Here is a 10,357-nt window from a genome sequence, read left to right on the forward strand (position 1 = left end):
AGACTTATAAATAACAAGAAATAACAAGACAGTGCTGGCTGCTCACAGCTCTGGCAGTGTGGGGTGTGGTTTGCTGTTACGTCTGCTCCTGGGAAAGGCTGGTGGAGAAGCCTGCACCCTGCAAAGCAGTGGGAATGGGCTCTGCCTCAAGTCTGAGTGCTCCTAAACCCCACAGAGAACATAGGGTATGCATGGTGCTGCACCTCTCTGAATGCTCCTTACCAGTCTCAGCCAAATCAGAGAGGACTGGACCATCACCTAGTCTTAGAAATAAATGTCCCTGGGGCCCTCCCACAATCACCACATTGAAGGATGTGGAGCTGTTAGAGCGGGTCCAAAGGAGGGCCACAAAGATGATCAAGGTGCTGGAGCACCTCTCCTATGCAGAAAGGCTGAGAGAGCTGGGGGTCTGGGGTGACCTCATTGTGGTTTTTCAGTACTTGAAGGGGGCTTATGAAAGAGATGGAGAGTGACTCTTTGCTCAATAAGATGTTGACAGGATGAGGGGGGATGGTTTTATACTAAAAGAGGGGAGACTGATTAGAGGTTAGAAGGAAATTTTTCACTCAGAGGGTGGTGAGGCACTGGAACTGGTTGCCCAGAGAGGTTGTGGATGCCCCATCCCTGGAGGTGTTCAAGACCAGGTTGAATGAGACCCTGAGCAACCTGATCTAGCGGGTGGCATCCCTGCCTATGGCAGGGGAATTAGAACTAGGTGATCTATGAGGATCCTATCCCTTCCAACCCTAGCCATTCTATGATTCTATGAGCACCGCCCCCCCCCCCCCCCCCCCCCTTTTAATGGTGGGGAGAGGCAGTGGTGGAAATGGTTGGAGAAAGGCAAAGGATGGTGGTTTCTTACAACACATCCCTCTTCCTTTTTTTGAAGACCTGCACATAAGACACTGCCTCTGCCACTCATCCTCTATGACATAAATGGCTTTGCTGATGCTAACACTTTGAAGCTTATGTGTCCTGATCCAGTTCATCCCAGGACAGCTGTCCTGCTAGGCTCCCTGCTGGCAGAGTAAAGTTAGAAAAGCAATGTGGGAGCTCAGAGAGCAAAATGGCCTCATGATGCTGTTTTCTCCAAGGGCTGCCGCAATCAGAGCGTAGCAGGATGGCTGTGTGCCCCTTCCACCTCCTGAAAGCACTGGATCCATTTCCTACCTTGCCTCTCAGGAAGCAGGAAAGTCACACGCTGACCTATGAGCAAGTGCTATGTGAGGGTTGAGCAACACATACTGACTGCGTCTGTCTGGGAGCCAGCTTGTAAATCAAGAATTTCCTCAGAACATGCCTCACACCTTGGAGTGGAGTATGCCACTGTGTTGCAACACCTCCTACAAGCTCAGAAGACGCATTATAGAAGTTCACAGGATAGAAGCATTTCTTCTAGGCCTGTTGCATAATCCAGATAAGTAGATAAGCCTGTAAAATTTGCACAACACTGTGTCCCTTTATTGGCCTTGTTACTGGTCTCTTTTTGCAGGGCTTAATACAGAGGATCTGTTGGATTGAGGACACTTTTCAGGTCATCTATTCCCTGGGAGGTAGCTGTGACCCAGCTCTAATGTTGTGCTACTCAGAGCATTAAAATGATGGGGACACTTCACCGACAGCTGTACTTAATGCATTGCAAATCTGGCCCAAAGACATTGTAGAAATAGTGCTACCCACCTGCAGATGGTACCTGGAAAGTTATTCTTGAAAGGACTGTGGCAACACAAAACCACCATGGGAGAAGATCCATGACCTGCCAGACCAAACAATCTTTGCACAAACACAGATACACAGGGCTTGGGTACATTCCTGTTCAACTATTTACTTGACCCAAAGGGCGCACGATGTGGGGATTGAATAGTGGCAGGACTCAGGTGTCATAGAAAAAGACAGGCTACAAGCAAATGCATTTACAGGGCACAGACGTGGTCCAGAGTCTGCTGGAAGATGTCCTAGTAACTGCCCTCTCTGGCATTTACCAGGCACCCTGAGGGGAGGCCTCTGCAGCATCTTCCCAGCAAAGAGATGGTATCACCTGGTATTCCCTTTTGGCAGTGGGCCCAGGCTAGACCCTGCCAGCAGGCTCCAGAGATGTCTTCCACGCAGGGGCACAGAGCAGAGCCATTGTCTCTGTCTTTGGGGCATGGGCCAGCATGCAGGAAACTATGCTGTAGCAACTGCTGGCCTTGTCCTGGGTGCTTTCTGCAAGCAGGTCCCACACCTCACAGCGCAGGTCCCATGGGATCGGCTGGTCTGAGAGCAGGAAGCGCTGGGAGCCAGTTGCTCTCTCTCTCCCAGGGTGCTTTGACTTGCTCCCAGGTCGCAGCCCTTTGGCCACATCCATTCAAAAATCCCCTCTGGGGTGTTCACAGCCACTGTGTGGGACTTGCATGGAAAATATGCATCGCTAGTAGGAACATGGGGTCAGGAGACATGGGACAGGGCAAGCAGAGCCAGCTCAGCCCCGCTTCATGGGTGAGTCACTGTTGTGCTCTTTATACCAGTGCTGAGAGGACATAGGGATGCCAGACCCTGAGGAAGTGTTTTCCGTGCTGTGCTCCATGCCCCTGCCAGGGATGGGGACTTTACACCTTCCCATAAAGCCTACCCCTTCCTCAACCTTTAACCACCACTTCTACTTGCCCTGCCTTCCCCACAGCTCTGCTGAGCAGCAGGTCTGGCTGGTGCATGCATTGGCTCTGAAAGGTGAGTGGTTACAGCCTGGGCAAGCAACCACAGGTCTCTGTCCTGCCTCAGGGCTTCCCCCATCACTGCCTCATCCTCATTCACCCTCCATGGACACAACCCAGTTCCAGAGAGATGCTTTGTCCTCTTCACCCAGCCTGGGGCAGCACCAGCAGGAACCTGCAGAGGTGAAGAAGGAAGCCAGGGCAGCCTGACCCCATTTCTCAGGCTGAGGATAGGAAGCAGAGCAGAGCTACTTCATGGTATGGTCACAGATAGCTCCCCGATGTTCCCCAAAATCTCCTCTTATGGAAGTGCCAAGTGGCCAAGAAAAGACTGGCTAGGGAAGAAAGGGAGGAGTTGCTATAAATGATAGTAAAAGACTTTCCATTCATTGCTCTTCCGTTTTGGTGAGGATTGCAGTGCAACAGCAAGATTGCAAAATCCATGCCTGGGTTATGTTTTTTTTTTTTCTTCCTTAAATGCTAATTCTGAATTTCTAGTCTCGAGCTGGCCAAAGAGGACCATGCTGGAATAACAAAGACCATTTGTTTTCCTGAAGGGGAAATTAGAGTCTTGCTTGTTTTCTTTCAACATCAGAAAGTCAGATCTTGTATGCCTCACTTGCGGTATGTTTGAAGGGAAAATAGCAGGTGGTTCTGTGTCATCAGATGCACCAAGAAAGCATAGTTGCATCAAAATAGTTAAAAGTTAAAGATGTTTGTTTCAATTCAATCAGTTAAAAACAACAACAACAACAACAAAAAGCACAGCAGGGAGAAAATGTTTAGTCCTGAAAGTTTCAGTGCTCAGCAGTGAGGGTCAGATGAAGCTCATACTCTGCACATGGGTCTTCTAACAAGTTCTGCAGGAAAACCAAGAAATGTCAGTTGTGACCTTCCTGGCAAATCAAATGTGAAAAACAAGGAAGCCACACTAGGCAGGCTTTTTAAGGAAGTGAAAGAGGGCACAGCCCATTTATTTTTCCTCAGCAGACCCTCTCTGAGGTCATTGTACTCTTGTAAACTACATCTCAGTTTGGCTGATAGCTGAGTTTATTTCTGGCACTCTGCAGTATTATTCCTGTGTAGGTCTAAATTCACCCAGAGGAGGAGCAGAGCCTTGGAAGACAAGTGATGAACCTGCACTGTGGTTAGCTGTGATGGGGAGTCTGAGCAGGTAATCACACCCTCCTTTTCCTAGCCTCGTTCAGACCTGAAAGGCAGCGTTCCCAGCAAATCCCAGGAGCTGAACCGAGAAAAAAGCCCAGCTGTGCTCAAAGAAGCCAGAGGTTTCTTAATGCTCTCCTTGATGAGGATCCAGTTTCCAGCAAACAAGTGTAGAGAGGTATGAAAATATATGCCCTGGAAACTGTTCACATTGTCTCACCTTCTAGGGCATGTTCCCTTCCAAAGGCCCTCCAACACATTGAGCCATGTCATGTTTTATGGGCTTCTATCTGCTAATCCAAGGTGTGCGAGATCCATCCCAGAAGAGAAATCCAGAAGGGCATGTCTGAGTCACCTGCATGAACCACAGAGCACAGCCAAAGCAAGTTGGTCATGGAGGACATCTGGAATCTCAACACTGGTGCCTGTATCTCAGTGGTTACTTGTCACAAGATAGTGTGGGCTTTATTCATTGCTTGCCAGACCAAAAAGAGGGATCTAGCTAGGAAAAGATAGAGTGTGTCCAGGACTTCCCTGTTGATCAGGTCAGTGTGGAAAGGCCTACAGAAACTTAAAATGATCCTCACTTTGCAAGTGAACTTCATGCCTTGTGTGACCTGCACACAGCCTTTGCTGCCAGGCTGTAGGGTGGCCATGGCACAGTCACCTTCATTTGCCCTCTTGAATTCTCCAAGTGTTGGTCCCATTTTCTCCAGTGTTGGTGCTTAGTAAGAACATCTGTGAGGACTGAAACTAGAATTCTTACAATTGGAGAGGCTGTTGCGATGGACAAGCAGTAGCAATATTCACATGGCTCAATTCAAGGGGACCAGAAAGCTGCAACAGGTGCACCATGGACATGAAGCTCCACCATGGAAAGGTTTGGATCGCTAATGGGAAACAAATGGTATCCTGTTTGCTGTCCAGGCTGATTAAATACAAACCATAAATGGCCAAATAGAAGGAAAAGATAGGGCAGTGACAACGGTGCTCTGAGATCCAGCAGATGACATTGAGGGTTTTTCTTACACCACAGAAGAGCTACCTCTTCTTCCTGTGACCATGGCCATATTTTCCAGCAGGAGCCAACCCATACTAAGCCAAGCCAAGACATAGCTCCCCTATTGCCAGAGGGGATGTCAAGAGCTGCCAGCAGAAGCCCAGCAACGTTTTTCACCACTGCCACTGCAGAGTGAAGAGTTAAATTCTCTCTCTGCAAGAGCACAAGAGGCAGCTCCCAGTCACTGCCATCTGCTCTCATTCACACGTGAGCTGTGAGCAGGCACTATTCAGTTCTCCGTTTATTCTCTCTGACAAAACCAGATCATGTATAATGAAGGAGAAGAACAACTGAGCCGTGCTGGTGTGCACAGGAAGCTGGGCTGGCTGGGAGCTCGTGGGGAGGGAGGATCCAAGGAGCAAGATGCAGCAGCATCCTTCCCTCTGTGCAGCAGGAGAGTGCTTCTCCTGGAAATGTCTCACTCAGCTATGGGTGGCTGCTGGCCTCACCTGGCCAGGCCAGCCCATGTGCTCATGGCTTTGGACAGGGCAGCCTTGCCTGGGCTCCCATACACGTGTGGGTGTTTATCCATAAAGAAAATCCCATTTGCTTCATGTTAAGACTCTCCTCAGCAAACTTTCACTGTCATGGAGACAAGCAGCCACACTCTATCATTTAGCAGTCAATCACATCACAAATAACAATAAGCCAGTAGCTGTCCCAAGAAACCCCAGGAGTGTGTCTGTCTGTGCGCACTGAACCTGGATAGATGTTGCCCAGCAGAAATGTGTTGCTGCGAATGGGCACGAACAAAAATTACAACTGCTGTTGGGAAACAACCCAATCCTCATTCAGGGGGGCTATTAAAAAAAAAAAAAAAAAAAAAAAACCTACCGTAAGAAAATAAACTGTTCCGTGGTTCAAAAATGACTTTTCAAATAGAAATTTCTGGCAATTTTTAAGTTTTTTTTTTTTTTTTCTAGATCATTCAAATTAAATGTGTGATTAATTCAAATCAAGTAATTTTTAAATGGTCTCTTCCATGAAATTTTCCACAATTTGTCCTAATCCAATCAGGAAATGCTTTCAGATACTCATAACCACATGGGATGAGAAGTGAGATCTACTGAAAATCAGCTGATAATCACTCGCCTAAATCACTTGGCAAGTGTTCATGAAAAAACAACTCATGCCAAAGAGAATCAAGAGGGTAAAGCAAGCTAAATGCATACCAATGAGCTCAGCTAGTACAGAACTGCCTGGTCTGCACAGGCCAGAGGCTTTAGTGAGTCATGGGCTTTTCTGAAAGAGGGTGTTTTCTTCCTTGTCTCCCCTTTTTTGATTCATGCAAATACAGCCTGTGTGCCTTTCCCCAGCCTACAGTTTGCTTTCTGGAAGTCCTGTCTGCGCACAGTGGCAGCTCTGCAGTGCTCCTCTCAGATGTCTCACACTCTGCAGACCAGAAGGAGCTCTGAGGCAGATGCTGGCAGCAGACACAGGTAAGACTTAGAAAGCTGAAGCACACAAACAGGAAGAGATGGGGGCAGGGGACACTTGTGCTGCCATTTTCCTCCTATGTCTCCTCAAGCAGTACATGGTGCTGTTGGGGCACAGGCAACCGCTGGTGGTCTGCTCGGAGCCAGGAGGCTCCTGGCTGACAGGGCCACCTCTGCTCATCCCGCCCACTTTGCAGCATGGTTGGCCCTTCATAATCCTGGGATACCCATGGCTACTTTCACCATTTGCCAAAGCCACCAGCAGCCTGCAATTGCTTTCACACACATTTTGGAGGGCAGATTGGGGATGAATTGCCTCTAAAATAAATTGCCCAATGCAACACCTTGGGAGCAACATTTCCCAGATATCCCAGAAACCCAGATAACTTCCCTGCAGCCAATGAACAAATGCTTTAGAAATTCCCCTGACAAGGTTACCCAGTAGCCTGCAATGCTGTAACTGTTGCCCCGTTTTTGATATCCCTTGCAGGATAAATCTCTTTCCTAATTGCTGGGACCCCTCCAACTCTGTGCTGTGTTCTCAGCCCAGCTATTCCAGCAGAACACTTGTCCCCAGAGGCAGTGTCTGTGCCAGGCAGGCAAAGCAGCATGCTAGATGCCCTTGTCTACCTTAATTCAAAACAAAGCAGAAAGGGAGCCGCAGTGGGTGTTGGGGTCTTCACTACAGCCTGTCAGCTCCTGCAGAAGAAATTTCATTCCCTACCTCTTCGCTGGAGCTCTGCAATGACATTTTAAACAATGCCAGGTGCTGGCTCAGGGGAGGGATGCAGGAACCATTCAGAGGCATTGGCCAGCAGGAGCTGGACAATGTAGGTTTCTCTAACACTGAGACTGACCTCCCTCAAATACTTTCATTCTAAGTAAAACCAACCACAGCAAGAGCTTAAAAAGAGGCTGACAGCATCTCCAGGTAAGAGGGCCAGAGCACAGCTGAAGGACCATCAGGAGTGCTGATATCATGGCTGAGAGCAATGAAGATGAACAAAACCCAGAGGGGATTATTCCTGTGCACCTCATGGTTTCAATGTTTTTTCAGTTAGCTCTGGCAGGAGAGGGTATGAAACTGTAGAGACATCTGAGCACTATATTACTATATTCCACGTAAAAATGAAACTAATTGGCTTTTTTTTTTTTTTTTTTTTAGCCTACAAACAGAGGGTGAAAACAAAATAGCTTGCCACTCCTTTGAGTCTGAGGAGCCAATCTTACAACACTGACACCCAAGGAGACCAGAGATGCTGGCTGGCATCCAGCAACCCCCATGCTGGGGGATGCAGACCTGGACAAGAAGCTCTGGAGGCCCTAACACACATGCCAGCACCAAGTGATCCCAGATCATTCCCAGCTGGTGGATGCTCATGAAGTCGTCCAGTCTTTCAAGGAGAGACAGCCTTACCCTCCACTGTCTTCTCAAATAGCCTGGGCTGGTGGTTTGCTACTGATTGTTGGCACCAGTGATGCACTGGACCACTTCTGGATGAACATGTAGTCCTTTCTGTCACTGACAGCCCAAGGCCATAGGTATAAAATAAACCTGCATTTGTCATCATCCATGCTGGGACAGACTCTCCTGCACTGCACTAACTGATGGGATGAGTAGTGCCTTTCTTTTTTCTGCATTAAGCAACCTTGGGTAGGGAACCTCTTCTATGTTCTGCCAAGGAAGTTTTCAGTCCTCCTGGGTAGGCAAATCAGTCAGAAGGAAAGGGGAAGCTCAAGTCAGGCAGCGCCATGTTATTTTACCATATCACTGCAAGTTACTAATGGACAGAGGGAAACGCTGTAAGCAAGCAACCAGCAAAGGAGAAACTGCTTAGCCTGCCCTGTGAAGAGTATCCACTGTGTTACAGGGAGATAGGAGTCAAAAGAGGAAGGCAGCTCAGATCAGAACATAATGAGCTGTACTGTATAAGACAAACAAGACAAGATCAAGCTCTGCACTTGGAAACAGCTGCAGGAACCACAGCAGATGACATTGCTTTGCAACAGTTTGCAACTGCCAATGGAGCATGCATGGCACAAAGAAAATGCTAGCAGCACCATCAGTGCACAGACACCCCTGAGAACAACTGGCCTCGGCACTGCAGGAGGGGAAAATACTGTTGGCTGGAGAGCTGAGACCATCTCATGTTTCAGGTGGATGTGGATGCTGGAGCTGGGTGGCTCCATAACCAGCAGCACTGGCCAGAAGGCCTGACTCAGGGTTAGAGGGGCAAGTTGTCACTGTAAAAGGAGGATGAAAACTAAGTTTCTGGGTCTACGATGTGCCTGGTTAGGAAACACACTGTGTTGGTACCAAGAAAACCCATGGCATAGTACCCCTCCATGAGAAGCTGGGGACCAGCACATGCAGAGGTTCAGGAGGTTTTCCTCAGGATGGAGAAGTTACAGAAAGACAAGAAAGCAACGAGTCACCCGATACTTTGAAAAAAAAAAAAAAAAAAAAAAAAAAAAAAAAAAAAAAAAGCTTGATTTCAAACAAGTTCCAAGAACTAATTAGGACTCATCTCCCCACTGCTGGCATACAGGGACAGCCTGGCTCCATGCATCAGTGATCCTGCTAATGCTGCTACATCTCCTGCTGGCCTTGCCCTTTCCTCTATTTCAAGCATTGCATATGACTCAAAAGATTAAATAAATGCATAATAAATGTAGGATTTTGGTCACAGAGAGAGGGCTGTGGGGCACAGCCAGTACCAAATATTTTTCTGTGTCTGGTGCGTCACTGGGAGTTGGGGCAGGTGCACTTAGAAAAACAAAGCCCGTGTTTGTGCACTCTTAAGACTGTTATCAAGCTGTGTTTAGGACCCAGCAGGAAAGTGAAACTCCTTTTTATGTTGTTGAGGCTACTAATGTGTAAGCAGATCACATTTTGTCTAGTTAATAACAGCAGAAGCTGGCCAAGAGACTCCAGGCAGCTCTGAGTTAAAGTTAAACAACTCAAACAGTAACAGCCTTATAATGACTATAACATTTGCTAATGTCAAGTCAGCAAAAGGTGCAGAGCGGTCACATGTGGATAAGAGCTGCTCTTGGACTAAAGAGGGTACGGAGGTGACTTGGACTGCAGAAAAATGCAGCCAACCAGCCCAGGAACTTGAGACTGGCAGTGGGGGCAAACCAAAGGGGTGAAGCTGGGAGGGGGGACCCTGAAGGCCCCCAACCTGAAGCACCCCAACAGCAAGAACAGATGGACACTGCAGGTGGATTGTCTTGGTTCAGTGTCCCCATAGTGTACCACAGCTCACAGACTAGTGGCTAGCACCAGCTCCATGCTAGCAGAGGAGAGTTCATGCACATAGCTAGGTTCTGACTTACATACACATGCACATGTTTTATTACAGGAAGCCATGGCCAATTGAAACTGGCTATAAGCCATTTAATTTCTATGCTCAAGGGTTAATGCCTCTATCCTGGGAGTTCTGGGACAGTGGAAAACATCCCCATTGCACAAATCCTTTGTAACTTACCATGCCCCCTTGAGCTGCTAGAAGATGCAGATGTCATTTGTGGCTGCAGAGATCCAGCCCAGACCAACAGAGCTGACACTGCAAGGCATGGAAAAGTCCATGCTACAGTGTGCCTGTGTGCACATGTTTAAGTAGTGTGCAGTGCTGTTTGGCTTTAGCTGTTATCTCTACTAATCCCTGCTGTGCCCTACTCTCATCTGAGGTAGGTATCCAAACACCATCTGCCTACTAGAAGTCAGACTCCAGCAGCATCCAGAGGACAGAAACTTGCCTGTATTATCATCTATGGAAACAAAAAAATGCAAACAACAGCAATTAGAAGTGGCTGTGGAGGACACTGAGGAATGCAAAAATGCCAGCTGCGGCACAAAGCTCAGTGCAAGATCATCTAGGAAAGGAAGGTGATTTTTATTTTTGTCAAAGGTGATTCAACTCACACTCAGTTTCTCCCAGGTTTCACTCACTCATTCTTTCAAACTCACAGCCCAGCTAGCCCAGTCAGGACTTGTGGTG

The 10,357-nt window shown here is 47.9% G+C and overlaps 1 long non-coding RNA gene across 1 annotated transcript in view; it reads right to left on the minus strand.

The window, feature by feature from the left end:
* The window catches only part of LOC311423463, a 36,854-nt gene extending 26,925 nt beyond the window's left edge, over nucleotides 1-9,929 (minus strand). Inside the window, exon 1 of the long non-coding RNA XR_014685720.1 lies at nucleotides 9,845-9,929. This is a non-coding gene — a long non-coding RNA (uncharacterized lncRNA). The remainder of the gene's footprint in view (nucleotides 1-9,844) is intronic.
* Nucleotides 9,930-10,357: the final 428 nt, after the last annotated feature.

This window comes from Aythya ferina, assembly GCF_964211825.1.
Source record: "Aythya ferina genome assembly, chromosome: 24".
In the NCBI taxonomy this organism is placed as follows: Eukaryota; Metazoa; Chordata; class Aves; order Anseriformes; family Anatidae; genus Aythya; species Aythya ferina.